This window comes from Staurois parvus, unplaced genomic scaffold (assembly GCF_062004578.1).
Source record: "Staurois parvus isolate SC_StPar_1 unplaced genomic scaffold, SC_StPar_1.0 ptg000013l, whole genome shotgun sequence".
Classification (NCBI taxonomy): Eukaryota; Metazoa; Chordata; class Amphibia; order Anura; family Ranidae; genus Staurois; species Staurois parvus.
In genome coordinates, this window is record NW_028317809.1 from 14676665 (window position 1) to 14694584 (window position 17920).

Sequence of the window (17920 nt, forward strand, 5' to 3'; positions counted from 1 at the left end):
GCCAAGGTGCCTTTTGTCTCCTTTTACGCCCTTAATACTGACTAACTGTCCTTTTTGCAATCCACCCTGCAGACGCTATCTCAGCATTTTGTCGGGTCTGTTTTCCTGGGGGGGGGGGGGGGGGGCTCCAACCTAACTGAGGACATTTCCTTAGATAAATCTAGACCCCCGGGTTCACAGAATTTACATCCTTCTAGAGTGGGCCCTACATACGCACAGTTTTTAAATCACTATGACCTAATCATCGTGTGGTGCGACTTTATCCCCACTAAACATGACTTTGCTCACTATTCCCATATACACTCCACATATTCTTTGATTGACCATATTTTTACTCCATCACAGGATGTTCCTTTGTTACTTTCAACAAAAATGTTTGAGGTCCCCTGTGTCACAAAGTGTCGCAAAGACCATTCTTTCGTCTTTGCGACACTTTCTGCCTTTCTCGAGATTGCCCCTTCATTCTTGTGGAGATTAAACAAATCTCTTCTAAATAACCCTTCCATTTGTTTTGATATAGAGTAACATTTGAAGGAATTCTTCTTCATCAATGGCCCCACTCAGACTTCTCCCCAAGCCAATTGGGTGGCAATAAAGCCTTGGTTAGGGGCATCCTCATCCAGGCAACTAGACTTAAAAAGAACTACTTAAACGCACAGAGCCGGAACTGACTGCGTTACTTAAAGAGCACAAACAAAATCCCAACCTTGACCTGTGGGATAAAATTGACTCCCTCCATACAGAACTTATTCTATGCCTAAGGACTACAGCAGAAAATTCACTTCGGTGGACTGTCGCAAAATTTTACGAACAGACTGACCGTCCTGGGAAGCTGTTGGTTAGACAGCTGACCCCCCAGACTGTTAACGCTGTCCATCCTGAAGTTAATGAAATCCAATGGCACCCTCACACAGAACCCTAGGGCTGTCCTTCAGGAGTTCTATTCTTATTACCATAAGTTGTATAGGGACTCTAGCTCTGCATCTGCAACAGATTTTGAGGGATTTGTGGTGAATCTTCCCATACCATCCCTCTCAGCAACCCATAGGGACATCCTAGAATAAGAGATCACTGACACAGAAATTTTGGATGCTATTAAACATTCTAAACCTTCAAAAGCTCCTGGCCCAGATGGCTTTGCGGTTTTATATTACAAAAATTTTCCTTCCCCATTAGTGTTATACTTCAATACACTCCGAGAAGGAGGGCCTGATAGACATTGACTCCAATAGAGCCTATATCTGTCTCCTCCCCAAACCGAATAAAGACCCAAGCGATGTGGCCAACTATACACCAATCTCCTTAATCAATTCGAACTTGAAAATATTGGCAAAAATCTATGCCACTCGCTTGAATGGTTTCATCGCTCACTATATCCATCTTAAGGTCTGGTTCATCCCATATAGAAAAGTATCAGATCAGATTTGATGTGCTATAGACATCATTTCAATTCTTCACTCTTTGTGGGATGGGGGGCGTCTGTGAGAGGGTCTATTGCTTTCTCTGGACATCAGGAAAGTGTTTCACAAGCTATCATGGTTATACAGTATTTGTTTAAAATATTGTCCAGGTTGCAGTTTGGCCTTAAATTTATGTCCTTCTTGAGGACTTTTTACAACAATTTTTTGGCCCAAATCCATGTAAACGGTTATACTTCAGCACCTATCTCAATTGCTTCAGGCACACAACAGGGTTGCTTGCTCTCTCCCTTTATGTTCACCATAGCGATGGAACTCTAGCTATAGCCATTTGGTCTCAACAAGATCTGCTGGGGGTGGAGAGAAGGGGTGTCCAGCATAAATGCACGTTTTTTTTGCGGACGATTTGCTTCTCTTTCCCACCTCCCTCTATACCTCCTTGCCATCACTTATGGGTTTACTCATGCGCTTCAGACATATTTCTGGCCTGGAGGTGAACAGGGAGAAAACAAAGGTGCTAAATATAAACCTGGATGAGGATGTCCTGTTAAGTTTGAAAAGACAGTTTAATTTTTCCTCACAATAGCATGCTCTCCCCTACCTTGTGATCAAATTAAGTCCCTCTACAGCATCGCTATATAAACTTAATTATTCATCTGTGAAGCCCAAAATATTATGGGAAGTGGAGGTGTGGTCATCCTTGGGACATCTTTCTTGGATGGGTAAAATCGCGGGCCTTAAAATGGTGCTGTTGCCAAGAATCTTATATTATTTCCACACTCTGCCCGTGGCAATTCCACTTGCTGACCTACAACAATTTCAAAATCAACTTATATGTTCGTGTGGCAACCCTAGGTTACCACGGCACACGCAATACTGCACTCGAGAGACCTGTGGCTTGGGGGTCTCAGATCTCTGGAAGTACTACTACGCAGCCCAGATAAATCAATTATCTCAATATATTCCATGGTTTACAGACCTGACTGGGTGGCTTTGGAAGGTCAGGCATGTGCCCCCCAGCCTATTGACCTCTTGATATGGTTACACCCTAGATACTGACGGGCAATTCTTTGTCCCACACTCTACCACTTGATACGTTTATATGATTTATTATGTAAATCAGTGCCTCTTCGATCCCCACATGCCCTGGTGGCGACTATTTTCAACAATCCAATGTTCCCACCTGGCCATCAACCCTAGGAGCTCCAATGGTGGCTTAACGAAGGCCTTTATCGTATCAGGCATTTTCTAGACCAAAAGGAATTACGTCCAGTGTCATATTTTACCCAACTCGAGATGCCAGTCTCTGAGACTTACCGCCTACAACAAATCTTACACTTCCTCCAGTCTGTGCGTAGCCTCACTCCTGATATAACGACGCGTACCACCTTTGACAATAGATGTTACCGAGGGGAACATCTGAAGAATGGTGTATTGGAATTCTATAAATTTCTTGTTAACACTCCGGGTAAACTGCCCCATATGCAGGCTTGGGAAAACGATTTGGGAATGGAAATTCCAGAGAAGGACTGGAGGGATTGGTCAGTGCGGACATATAAGGGTATCGTGAATGTCTCCTTAGTTGAGGTGGCTTAAAAGGTGGCTTCTCGTTGGTACTTAGTACCTGAAGGACTGAATAAGATGTATCCAGACTCCCTGGCCCTGTACTTCAGGGGTTACGGTCAGGTGGGCACAACATTCCACACGTGGTGGTCGTGTAGCAAAGTTAAACGATTTTAGATTAGGGTCCACTTGCTCATATACTCTGTAACAATGGTGAACATGAACAAGAACCCCAAAGCGGCCCTACTTAACAAACCAGTGGAGGGGACCCCCTGACATATGCAAACCCTAATTCACCTTATGTTCCTGGCAGCCAAAATAGCAATTGCTACCACCTGGAAGAAGCTGGTGGTGGAGTTGATGAAGCGCAAGTTTACCTGGATAATGATTAATGAGAAGTTTGTGACGCTACAACAAAGTTTGAGAGGATCTGGAATCCTTGGATACAATACTTACAAACTCCTGAATGAAGAGTGTTCTAACGACAAGTTGAGGGGCGGACAACCTATCTCTTGCCTTTGCTCTTCTTTTTCTTTTCCTTCTTTTTTTTCTTTTTTTTCCTTCAATCTCTTTCTTAACTCCCTCTTTCCTTCTGGAAGCATGGCTTCTACCAGAGGCCCAGCTTGCAGTATTTATTTACTCAGTTATTTGTAATTTTTTTAGCCTTGGGGGTTTTTTCTTCCCCTTGGCTCGATTCAGTTATCTAAATTTATTTGACATTAATTGTATACCGGGGAAGGTTGTGTTCCACTTAGCGAGAGGTAGGCTAAACGGTTTATGCCTCTGCCCCTTGTTGTGAAGCTCTATCACCCTATGGCAATTTAGCCAATAATATGATAGCATTGCTGTTGATAATAATTTTTAGTACTTTATGATCGCCAACTGGCTCGTTTTCAGGGTGATTGCTGTTTTAGTTTCTATGTACCCACTGTATATAGCCCGTGAGGCAATACCGCTCCTCCTTTTACGGTTGGATGCCTCAAACTGGGCCACTTGCTGGCTGAAGGCATTTATACTGTTTTCAATTTTTTTGTATTGAATGTAAAATTCTAATAAACATTATTGAAAAATAAATTCAAATATGATAATATATAATAACACAAAACACTTTTTATGATATACTGTGGTGATTATTTACTAAAACTGGAGAGTGCAAAATCTGGTGCAGATCTGCATAGAAACTAATCAGCTTCCAGGTTTTATTGCCAAAACGTAATTGAACAAGTGGATTGGCTACCGTGCACAGCTGCACCACATTCTGAGTGTACCAGTTTTAGTAAATCTGCCCCTGTATGTCTACCATGCATTTGTCAGTTGTGTGTGCAGTCAGTCTCACTGAAGTTATATTTAATGTGTTTGTCTCAAGCATACTGATGCTGCTAAATTTGGTCTGGGCATCCAAATGGCAGTAACAACTGGTCAAGAAAGGGTTAAATATACCTAAATGAATTTAGCAACTGAAGAAAAAAAAATAAAGTGCTCACATGCACTCAGTATAGAGTGAGGAATGTGACTCCTGTTATTTTGTTATTTTGAATTATGATTGATAAAGGTTAAGATCTGTGACAACAATCAGACAAGTTGGGCAATTTATATCTGCCAGATAAAAAGAGATAAATGAGCACCACATTTACCGTACTTTTGTAGGAAAATATTGCCCAAAGTGATATGTCCACTGTATGTCCATATACAAAAAAAAAAAAACACTTGATTTTATGGTCTGATCATACTACAATGAAACAAACTGAAGCCATTGTGTACAGATGTATTAATGTCAAAGTTCACACATATAAACATTTGGTTTAACTAATTCAAGGTGTAAAAAAAGTGTTTATAGAGTAGCTTGTTTACTGTATGCACTAAAGCCAGGCATAGATGGATTAAATCTCTTCTGGTGACAGGCTGAGATTCGACCCTTCTATGGGGAGGCTGGTTGCACTGAAGTCAATTATCGATTGACTTCAGTACAACCAGCCTGTTGGATTGTTTGCATGCGATCACTGCTGGCGGCTATTGCAGCCATCAGTGATCATTGTGTTCTGCCGGCAAGGAAGGCTTCTTGCTGGCAGAACACAGTAGCGCTGCTGGATGGCTTCCCCCGTGCACATTGACTGCATTGATGGCGGAATCGAGCAATTTTCTTCATGGATGGAAGGAAAGAAAATTGTATAATCTATAGCTTGCCTAAGTGTAACTTTTCACTTTTGTCTCTGTTCATTTCAGTGAAGAGACCAGGTAAAGAGACATCATGGTATATGCAGGATCAGTGAATAGGTGTGGGTTCACCATAACCTGGTACTGGAGTCAGAGTATGGTTGCTTCCATTAGAGACTAACTAAACAGGTTCCCAGCTTAACCACAATTTATCAAATGCCTTCTGCAGAATAGCTCATGCGTGAAGCTTAAATAGGCCTATGTTCTTGTCCCTGATTTCCAGACCAGACTCTGTATATCTTCAGAGCCCGGGAGATCTGTATTGAACAAGACCAGGGTTTAAATGTCCTTTCTCAGTGCCTTGCCTCTTTTACAGTACACGTCACAGACAGATCACACAGACCAAACATTAGCAATTGTTATCTTAGTTTTGCATGACTTTTGACACGCCACACCTAGAGATAATAATAACAGGTAGAATATTTTTTTTAGCCTAAGGCAAAGTTTAGTACTTATTATTAAACCTGTGAAGAACTGGTTAGCTATATTCATGGAATTCTCAATTATTACTAATACTATTTTGACTATCTTGTACTGCAGATGATGGTTTTCTAAATAGAGTTTCCAAATGGTAAATCAAACAGACATTTGAAATAGGTTACTACTTATATGGCTGAACTTGATTTTTTTTCTTTACACACAGCACAAAAAGAAAAGAAAAATGTCCCTCTCCGCCTAATTTAAAACCACACAGATTATGAGTTGCTTTACCCACACATGCATTTTGAGCATGTAAAGTAAGTCTTTCCAATCCCCACTTCTCATGGTATATACCTCCATCAATCATCTTGTCAGATGGTAAAATCATAATTTGGCGTAAACAACATGAAAGCATGGTTCCGTGCTGATGCTGATGCTGGTGTAATGGGGTGGGGGATATTTTCTTGGCACACTTTGGGCCCCTTAGTACCAATTGAGCATCATTTAAACCCCACGACCTACCTGATTATTGTTGTTGACCATATCCATCCCTTTATGACTATAGTGTACCCATCTTCTGATGGCTACTTCCAGTAGGATAAAGCACCATGTCACAAAGCTCAAATTATCTCAAAATCTCTGAGGAATGTTTCAAACACTTTTCTGAATCTATCAAATGAAAAATTAAGGCAGTTCTAAAGACAAAAATGGGTCCAACCCGGTACTAGCAAGGTGTACTTATTTAAATTGCTAGTGAGTGTATAATCAAAAAGGAAAATCAGATATAATTGAATGATTAAGAGTGCATTATTCACTCAACAGGAAGTCTTTTCCCCCATAAAAACCTCCAGTGATCCACCAGAATTTAAGGATTTAGGTCTCCTGAAGTTCATGGAGTGACATCAGCTACCTGATTAGGAAGTGGTGTAACTCCCTATCCTGTAGCAATAATATATTCTTTATTAGAGTAGGGATGAGGTAAAACAATGTGACACATTCACACTTTAATGTTTTTGATTGACAAGTCTGCAGGAGTGCAAACTCATTTTATGCTAAGGGTTATATTTATGTGTACGTCTGTACATCTGTACAGCCTATATTATGCTTTTTTTCTTTTATTTTCTCTTGGTGATTTGGTCAGTAAGTCTACTGTTTTTTAACAAGCTCTTCTGCAAATGTATCAGTTAAAGCAGTGATCTCCAAACTGCAGCCCAGGGGCCAGATGTGGCCCTCTGCTTGCTGTTATCCAGCCCTTGGAGCACTATTTCATCCACACTGATACCAATGATAGGGCATAATTCCCCCCCCCCCACACACACACATACTGACAACAATGAAGGGGCACAATTCCTCCTACTGTCACCAAAGATGGGGCATGTTTTTTTCACACTGATGTTGGGAACTTTTCTTTTCTCCCAATTGCGAAGTGAAGCTCCTCCAAAATCTAAAGGATAGTAAACTGGCCCCTTTGTTTAGAAAGTTTAGAGACCCCTGAGTTACAATGTTGAGACAAACCATTTACTACTGACAGGGGTGCTTAAAATGATCAGTTTTTATTTATTTATGTACAACCTTTATCCCAAAAGGAACAAAATTGTTTGTTGTAACTGCTTGTAAAGTGTTGGCTGGAGTTTTGCTTCAATGTGTTAGTGTATCTAAATCTGCTATTACATCTAACACTCCCCTCCTCTCCCCAAAGACTTACAATTCTGCTGTCCAAAAGTTCCCCCCTGTGCTCCTTCATCCAGAGTGGAGGCATTCTAATACAGGAGATGCGGTGCATCCAGAAAGTAATCACAACGCTTAACTTTTGCCACATTTTGTTAAGTTACAGCCTTATTCTAAAATTGATTAAATTATTTTTTTTCCTCAATATTCTACAAACAATACCCCATAATGACAATGTGAAAGAAGTTTGTTTTGAAATCTTTCCAATTTATTAAAAATAAAAAACAAAAAAAAACACATGTACATAAGTATTCACAGCCTCTGCCATGACACTCAAAATTGAGCTCTGGTGCATCCTGTTTCCACTGATCATCCTTGAGATGTTTCCACAACTTGATTGGAGCCCACCTGTGGGAAATTTGGTTGACTGGACATGATTAGGAAAGGCATAAACCTGTCTATATAAGGTCCCACAGTTAACAGTGCATGTCAGAGCACAAACCAAACCATGAAGTCCAAGGAATTTTCCATAGACCTCTGAGACAGGATTGTATCATGGCACAGATTTATTTATTTATTTATCTAGTTTATATAGCGCCAAAGGGTTTGCTCAGCGCTGTACAATAGAGGGGGGGACAATACATGAAACAGTACAGTAACATCAAACAGCACACGAGGGGTAAGAGGGCCCTACTCTTTCAAGCTTACAATCTAGGAGGGAGGGGGTAGTGGTACAGGAGGAAATGGCTGTGGGGGATGGAGTGGTAGGAGGAGGGTAGGGCAGCGGCTGTTAGGTGAGGGTGGGGTAGGCTTCCCTGAAGAGGTGGGTTTTCAGGGAGCGCCTGAAGGTGAGGAGGGAAGGTGACAGTCTGGTGGATTGGGGTAGTGAGTTCCAGAGGATGGGGGAGGACCTGGAGAAGTCTTGCAGTCGTGCGTGGGAGGAGGAGACCAGGGAGCAAGATAGAAGGAGGTCCTGTGAAGAGCGAAGGGTACGGGTAGGGTGGTACCTGGGAATCAGGTCGGTGAGGTAGTTAGGGGCAGTCTTGTGAATGGCCTTATAGGTCAGGGTGAGCAATTTGAATTTAATGCGTTGGGCAATGGGGAGCCAGTGGAGGGAGAGGCAGAGGGGGGTGGCAGAGGTGGAGCGGCTGGTGAGGTGGATGAGTCTGGCAGCTGAGTTCAGGATGGTCTGAAGCGGGGAGAGTTTGCACTGGGGTAGGCCGGTGAGGAGGGAGTTGCAGTAGTCAAGGTGTGAGATAATCAGGGAGTGTACGAGTAGTTTAGTGGTGTCTGGGGTAAGGAAGGAGCGTATCTTGGCGATGTTCCGGAGGTGGAGCCTGCATGTGTTTGTGAGAGATTTGATATGAGGTTGAAAGGAAAGGTTTGAGTCCAGAATGACGCCAAGGACCTTGGCTTGCTGGGCGGGATTGATGGTGGTGGTGTTGGTAGTGATGGAAAGGATGGGGGGGGGCGCGGGCTGGGGGGAAGACGAGAAGCTCGGTTTTGGAGAGGTTGAGCTTCAGGAAATGGAGCGACATCCAGTCAGAGATGTCGTTTAGGAGGTGAGTGATGCGGGCGGAGAATGTGGGGGTGAGGTGAGGGCTGGATAGGTAGATTTGAGTATCATCAGCGTAGAGGTGGTAATTGAAGCCGTGGGAGTGTATGAGTTTGCCAAGGGAGGAGGTGTAGATGGAGAAGAGAAGGGGTCCAAGGACAGAGCCCTGGGGGACCCCAACAGAGAGGGGGAGGGAAGAGGAGGTGGCATCGTTGTAGGAAACGCTGAAGGAGCGTTGGGATAGATAGGACGAGAACCAAGAGAGAGCGGTGTCTCTGATGCCAAGGGAGAGTAGCTGATTAAGGAGGAGGGGGTGGTCGACTGTGTCAAAGGCCGCGGAGAGGTCTAGGAGAAGGAGGACAGAGTAGTCGCCTTTGGCTTTGGCGGTTAGTAGATCGTTGGTGATTTTGAGGAGGGCAGTTTCGGTGGAGTGTAGGGGACGGAAGCCGGACTGTAGTGGGTCAAGGAGGTTGCTGTCAGTTAGGTGGGCGCTTAGGCGATCGAAGACCAAGCGCTCAAGGAGCTTGGAAGTGAGTGGCAGCAGGGAAATTGGTCTGAGGTTGTTGAGGTCAGTGGGGTCCAGGGAGGGCTTTTTGAGTATGGGGGTGATGTGCGCATGTTTTAGGGGGGAGGGGAAGACGCCAGTAGAGAGGGAGAGATTGAAGATGTGGGTAAGGGAGCAGATGAGGGAAGAGGGGGGTGACCAGAGGAGTTGAGAGGGGATAGGGTCCAGGGGGCAGGTAGTGAGGCGGGCTTCTGAGAAGACTCTGGTGACTTCCTCAGTGGTAGTAGGGCTGAAGGAGTGCAGTGATGGGGGGGTTACGGTAGGCAGGGCCTTGGGTGTGGTGGGGGGCAGTGCCGTTGCGAGGTCAGAGGAGGGGAGAGATGAGGGGGTGATGGAAGGGGGGAGACTAGATGGGGAGGTAGATTGCAAGTTGACTATGTCCTTGCGGATTGCGTCAATTTTGTTGTGGAGATGAGTGGCAATCTCGTGGGCGGTAAGTGAGGTACTGAGTGGAGGAGGGGGGGGAGAGAGCAGGGAGTTGAAGGTGGAGAAGAGTCGGCGAGGGCAGGTGGAGAGGGTGTTGATCAGGTCAACGAAGTAGGCCTGCTTGGCGGCGTGGAGGGAGGAGGTGTAGGTGAGGAAGGCAGATTTGTAGAGGGAGAATGCATGAGGGGACCTGGTTTTGCGCCATAGTCTCTCCAGCGCACGACTGCGACGTTTGAGGCATTTAGTATGGTCGTTCTGCCATGGTTGGAGCGGTCTGGGTTTGATGTTGCGTGTGGTTAGGGGTGCCAGAGAGTCTAGGGTAGCTGATAGTGAGTCGTTGTACACGGTGGTGGCTAGGTCAGGACATGACAGTGGAAGGATGCTGTCGTGTAAGCGGTCGGCAGCCGAGTGGAGGGGGGCCGGGTGCAGGTTGCGGAGGTTGCGGCTGGTGATGGTTTGGCGCACTGGGGGGGGGAGTTAGGGGAAGGAGAGATGGAGAACGTGAGGAGGTGGTGGTCGGAGAGAGGGAAGGGGGTGTTAGAGAACTGGTTGAGGGTACAGAGGTGGGAGAAGACGAGGTCCAGGGTGTTCCCATTGATGTGGGTGGAGGATTGAGTGTATTGTGTGAGCGCGAAGGAGGAGGTTAGGTGGAGGAGTTGGGAGGTAGCTGGGGTGTTGTCGTTGATGGTGATGTTGAAGTCCCCGAGGATGATGGTCGGTAGCTCAGAGGAGAGGAAGAAGGGAAGCCAGGCGGCGAAGTCATCCAGGAAGCGGGCTATGGATCCGGGGGGCCTGTAGATCACTGCGATCCTTAGGGGGGTGGGTGAGAAGAGCCGGATGCAGTGAGCTTCGAAGGAGGAGAAGGTTAGGGAGGGGGGGTTAGGGAGGACCTGGAAGGTGCTCAGCGGTGATAGGAGCAGGCCGACACCACCACCTTTGTGACCGCTCAGTCTTGGTGAATGGGACCAGACGAGACCTCCATGGGAGAGTGCCGCAGGGGAGGTAGTGTCAGTGGCCTGTACCCAGGTTTCGGTGATGGCGAAGGGTCTGGGGAAGGGTACAGAAATTTTCTGCAGCATTGAAGGTCCCAATGAGCACAGTGGCCTCCATCATCCATAAATGGAAGAAGTTTGGAACCACCAAGAATCTTCCTAGAGCGGGCCACCCAGCCAAAATGAGTGACCGGGGGAGAAGGGCCTTAGCCAGGGAGGTAACCAAGCACCCGATGGTCACTCTAAAAGAGCTCCTCCAGTGTTTCTCTGTGGAGAGAGGAGAACCTTCCAAAAGAACAACCATCTCTGCAGCATTGCACAAATCAGGCCTGTATGGTAGAGTGGCCAGACGGAAGCCACTCCTCAGTAAAAGGCAAATGGCAGCTCGCCTGGAGTTTGCAAAAGGTACCTGAGGGACTCTCAGATCATGAGAAACAAAACTCTCTGGTCTGTTGAAACAAAGATGGCCTGAATGCCAAGCATCATCTCTAGAGGTAACCAGGCACTGCTCACCACCTGGCCAATGCCATCCCTACAGTGAAGCATGGTGGTGGCAGCATCATGCTGTGGGGATGTTGTTCAGTGGCAGGAACTGGGAGACTAGTCTGGATTGAAGGAAAGATGAATGCAGCAATGTACAGAGACATCCTTGATGAAAACCTGTTCCAGAATGCTCTGGACCTTAGACTGGGGCGACGGTTCATCTTTCAACAGGAAAGCGACCCTAAGCACACAGCCCACATAACAAAGGAATGGGTATGGGCAACTCTGTGAATGTCCTGGAGTGGCCCAGCAAGAGCCCAGACTTGAAACCGATTGAACATCTCTGGAAAGATCTGAAAATAGCTGTGCACTGACGCTCGCCATCCAACCTGATGGAGCTTGAGAGGTACTGCAAAGAAGAATGGGAGAAATTGCCCACAAATAGGTGTGCCAAGCTTGTAGCATCATACTCAAACGAATTAAGGCTGTAATTGGTGCTAAAGGTGCTTCAACAAATATTGAGCAAAGGCTATGAATACTTGTGTTTTTTTTTATTTTTTTATTTCTAATAAATTGCAAATATTTCAAAACAAACTTCTTTCACGTTGTCATTATGGGGTACTGTTTGTAGAATGTTGAGGAAAAAAAGGAATTTAATCCATTTTGGAATAAGGCTGTAACATAGCAAAATGTGGCAAAAGTTAAGCACTGTGAATACTTTCTGGATGCACTGTATGTTACTGGCCAAATCACTAGGTGAAACAGAGGGACGTTTATAAAAAGAAATCTAATACAGCCACCACATCTGATGACTGGTAAGCTGCAATATATTACAGTTATGATTTTGGGTTTGCCACCACCTTAAGCTCATCATATTGTTATTTTTTTCCATGGGGTTGGCCTGGTGGTAGACTAATGTATAGTGGCTCTATTCTTGGTAACATTTAATTTCTTGTTCTTGGCTGATATGTGTTCATGCAACTTTATACCTGTAATGGTATTTGCTCCATATGTCATGAAGACATATATATAAAGTTAACGAAGTGATAATTATTAATCTGCATACCTGGGAAGTTGGAAACCTCCAAATTTGGGATTGTGATTGTTTGCTTGCATCACTGTATAGAGTCTTCAAGCATTTATGCAGTCAGCTATTCACTTTTTTTTTTATAAAATACATTAAGAAGTTTGTACATCCAGAAGCCATACCTCCCAACTGTTCTGGATTCTGCCAGACTGTCCAGGGAATGGAAGCTGGCTATTCTTTAGCTGTGTTTTTTTTTCTGCTCTATTGGGTGGAATGATCTCCTGCTCAGTATGAGAGAGCACTATAGCTCAGACAGAAGTAGGTAGTGGCCCGGGACGCAAAGCTTAGGAAGGTAAGTAATCCACTTCAAAGCATCAGGGTTTTCCACTGAATGTTCATGACCCGCACCGACACGCATGTCTCCCACCCTAACATCACCAAGCACCAGTGCCCCCCTTCCCCACAGGTACTAGTGCCTCCATCTCCCTCCACAAAGTACCATTTGTTTTCTCCTGTTGACCTATACCAATGAACATTTTCTTTCTTCCTCTGACCACCGACTTTGGGTACTTTTTCTCTCTCGTTAACCACCTACACTATGCTTTTTTTCTATCACTGATCACTGGTCTTTTTTCCTTCAGTTGACCATTGTTACTGGGTATTTTTCCTCTCCCTCACCACCAACACTGGGAATTTTTTTCTACCCCTTACCAGTGATTTCAGAAATTTTTCCTCCCCCCTGACCATCTACACAGGCCATTTTTTTTCTCCTATTGACCAGCATTATAAGGGTCACTATGACACATAGTGCTGTCTGTTGCACTCTTTACATTGTGTTGTACATAGCAAAGTATATACCACTGCATGCTGCATACTCCTGATCAAAGTTTTTCTTATTTCAACAGTTGCTTTTTGCTAAGCAGTCTCTGACTATTTTAACAAAGTTGTACTTTGAGGTAGGCTTAAATAAAGTATGAGTTTTCTGCTCATACTCTATTATTTTTTAAAAATGATCTGTGTCTGTAAAACTCTCACTTATGGTACAGTAGTTATGGGGACCGTGGCTTATGCAGGAGCCCTGTACAGCCTACCTGACAGCCCCCCGAAAATATCAAACCTATATTTTTTGCTAAAAATACATTAAAATCATTATTAGCAGAAACAAACACAACATTAATTACAAAATTCCTGCTAATTCAAAAAGAATAAACTGCATTGCATTAATAAATAAAGCTATGTGTATGAATGAGGCCTTGGGGCTCATTCACATGGGCACTGTGGTCTGTACAGTATAAATCCACAGTTGATGTCTCACTTTTGAGACAGAGAAAGGGAATTAGGACATAGATCCCCAATCCTTTCTGCGCAGCCCCAGCTGCACTGCAGAATTAATTAACAGGAGGTGTTCTGTACAGATGTTTCCTGTTGATTCACAAACTATAGCATAGTAAATACAGTTTATTATGCTTCAGTTTTGAATGAACACAGTGATTGCTATTGATCACTCACTGTATTCTTTCAGAAAAGGAAGGGGCCTGTAAATATGACATATACAGTATACCCGCTTTCTGTTTCAAAACAATCCTCTTGTTTTCCCGCAGCAGCTACGGAGAGGGGAAGCCAGCAGTGCTGCGAAGTAGAGGGGTTCACAGGGGGAAAGGCAGCAAGGGGAAGAATTGTGAACAGGGAGGGTGATCAATGCGGTGGGAGGGAATTACTGGAACCGATTCCTCTGAAGCTGAATGCTGGCGGGAGGAAGAGGAGGAGAGGGGGGATCAGTTGCAGTAATAACCCCCCCACCACCACCACACCATTCACCAATCCTGTCCATGATCCTTCCCCTTGCATGTCAGCAGCATAAACCCTGTACAGGAGGGCTGGCAATACCCCCTTACCGGCAACCCTGGGCTTATGTGTGCAGTGTGCATTGTGAGTAGGCTTGGACTATATTTATCCATGTTTCTTTAGACCATGCGCAAAAGCCAGTGCAAATTAGCCACACCCACTATTTTCTACAGCATGCTTTGTACGCAGCATATTTTCTCCTTTTTATGTTAGCCCTCTTTCTCAACTTCTGATGTTGGGATATACGCAGAAGCACATTATTTTCTTTTGTGCATGGATATAAGCTATATGAATGGGTGCTGCACAGTACAACTTTTCTGTATTCAGGTTTTAATTCCAATCCCTGCTCATATTTTGCATCTATGGACACTTCTTAATACCACCCCTCTTGTTCTGTATGCTGAGCACAATTCTGTGAATCTGTTCTTAGTTTATATGTATGGGTACTACACTGTAGAACTTTCTTTTTCTGTTCTTTTTCATAGAGATGCCTAGAATTTCTCTTTCTTTTTGGTACATGCTCCTTTTACCATTATTTGGGCTAAAATAAATCCTATAATATATTACAAGGTATGTGTTGACTTTATCTCTTGCTGAAGGTGCTAGGGAACCTAATGCTTTGGTCCAGAGTGTGGAAAGCAGAAGCAAACTGGCAAATCATCCAAATGAAACCTTGACCAAAGTATGTTTCTTTTGCAAACCTTTGGCCTAGTATAAGCTTAGCTCTTTAACTGAACTGTTTGATAAAGTTTGGGTTATTTCTAAAGTTATAAATTATGAATGTTTTGCATTTATAAGCAGTCAGATTTGGTATAGTTGGCAGATTTTGAGCTATTATGCCCCACAAATCAAGTTGACTTTCACCTGTTGTCTCTTATCCACCAGCTTTTTTTGTGAGAATGCATGCCTTCAAAATATATGTGCACTCACAGGCTACTATTTTTATCAACCGCTAGCCGACCACCCTATAGCAGATGTACTGCAACAGGGCGGCAGGGATGCGCAAAATCATGTATGTATACGTGATTTGCATTTCCGGGTAGGGGGCACGCCTGCTCCCTACCAGCACCGCTATTGGCTCCTCGGCATGTCAATCACCGGGTCCCGACCGCTGATTCTCGGCCGGGACTTGGTGATCGTTGGCGGAACTGACAGGGGAAAGGTCTGTATGTAAACAACACAGATCTCTCTACTGTCAGCACAAACAGGCTGCACAGCAGAGCAATACAAACCAGAGTGTCTCCCTTGTAAAACACAACACAGCACACTGTTAACCCTTTGATCGTCCCAGATGTTAACCACTTCCTGCCCAGTGTCATTAGTAAAGTGTCAGTGCTTTTTTTTAGCACTGATCACTGTATTAGTGTCAATGGGACTGTCAGTGGCATTTAGTCAGTTCCCACCCAGTGTCAGAATGGCCACCGCAGAACCGCTATAAGTTGCTGATCGTTGTCATTACAAGTAAAAAAGAAATAAAAATAAAAATTCCAGTATATATACCGCCATTTGTAGATGCTATAACTTTCATGTAAACCAATTAATTTACACGTATTGGGATTTTTTTTTTAGCAAAGACATGTAACAGAATACATTTTGGCCTAAATTTATGAAGAAATTTTATTTTTACAATTTTTTTACTGGATATGTTTTATAGCAAAAAGTCAAAAATATTGTTTTTATTTTTCAAAATTGTTGGTCTTTTTTTATAGCACAAAAAATAAAAAACACACAGGTGATCAAACACCACAGAAAGAAAGCTATATTTTTGGGGAAAAATTTCATTTATGTACAACGCTGCATGACTACGCAATTGTCAGTTAAAATAATGCAGCGCCGTATTGCAAATAATGGCCTGGTCAGGAAGGGGAGTAAATCCTCTGGAGGGCAAGTGGTTAAAGAAGGCAGTTAAAAAATAAGCAGCTTATATTTATTTAGAAATATAGTTTCAGATAAAACCCTGGACAAATATATACAGTTTTATTGAAGGAAGCCAATACTGAAGATATATTCAATCTTCAGTTATTTCGCACAATGTTGGTGCCGAATGCAAGTTCTACTTTTCTCTGCATGCTGAAGGCTTGTTCTGAATCTGTTGCTTAGGATGTAGTGATCAGAGATAACCAAGCAACAGAAGAATGGCAACGACAGCCTATGTATTTCTCTCAGTACAGTTCCTTTAACATGCTCACCATTTTCTTACAGACAGGAATTAAATGTTTACATTAAGCTTCTGTAGCCTTAACTGAATCTAAAGGCTTGGTAAAATTAGTTGCTATTTGCATTAGATTATATTACGTTAGGAATGTCATTTTCTCACGACCGCAAATACCCATGTTTAACATCTGCTTAAAAAACTAAACACAGTAGGTGGATTTTCCTAGCATTTGTTTATCTGTGTGAATGCTATGACAGTCATTGATCAAATGATAAGGCTTTGCTCATGCATGTTGATGTTAAACTCCTAATTACTTTTATAATATACAAGTGTCACTTTGAAAGGCACACAGCATTTACCTTGTGCTGCCGTAATGCTCAAACGTGATCCTAAAAATAACAACAGTCTTAGGTAAAAAAAAGAAAATGAAGTGTTACGTCAGTATATTTATTTACAGTATCCATATACCACTTACAGGGGTAAACAAGCTCCTAAAATCAGCCAGAAAGTCATTCAGTTCTTCTCTTCCATGTAAATGCAGGGTGAGATTATTTGAAAGAAGATCATTTTTTCTATTGGCTTTTATAGATTTTGTAGGTTAATTACATAAAAATTCTCAGCTTCTTAAGTTTTAAAGTTTTTTTGTAGGGAGGTATCAGTGGGTTGAGATCAATGCAGGTCAAAAAGTGACAGTGCCCCATCCAACATCATATAGGAATGTTACACTAGAGTTGCTCCTTGAAGAGCGATCCACTCCTCAGTGAGCAAATGACAGGCTGCTTTATCCTCTTGAACCCAGCACTAGCACGCTGCAACCGCATGCAGGGCACCCCTGTTGGGTTGAATGGGTTAAGTTCAGTGGGTGGTCCTTCCACTGATCGCAACAGTGGGGATCATTTTTTTGCTTCAAAGCATCATGGCCAAGGCATATGTGCTCCCCACTCCTGTACCTTTGCAGTATAAGGGGAAGCAGTTGGGTGGTATTAAAAATGCACGACTGAGCCAAACATGAGTGTAAATGAGGACTTAACTCACCCTACCCCATGTCAGCTGCAGACTGACCTAGTTCTTACAGTCCAGCTGTATCATTAGCTCTTAGGCAGGGGCGGATTGACCATTTGGAAAACTCGGGCACTGCTCGAGGGCCCGGGGTCAGTAGGGGGCCCCATGAGATGCCCCTGGTACCTTTTTCATAGGCTTTTTTGAGTTTGAGCAAGGACACAGGGGCCCCATGATAACCTATTACCCGGGGGCCCCATGAGTTGTCAGTCCGCCCCTGCTCTTAGGGCTCCATGTACACGGGTGTTTGGAAAACTCTTCTGAACAATGGAAACTGACTGCTGGAAAACGTAGGTAAAAAAAGTCAGTTTAGCCACATTTGCATACAGCGTTTATGCACATTTACGTTTAGAAGTGTTTTTAAAAGATAACCTCAGGAGACCTTCCCAAATGCCCAGAATGCACTGCAAAACAGTAAAAAATTCACTATTTCAGACATTTTGAGAGGAATAGAGATAGCAGAAGCAGAGAGATCAGTATGTGTTGAGATGACCTGTCTTTTCTGGTTGAATTCGCTATGGATCCCATCA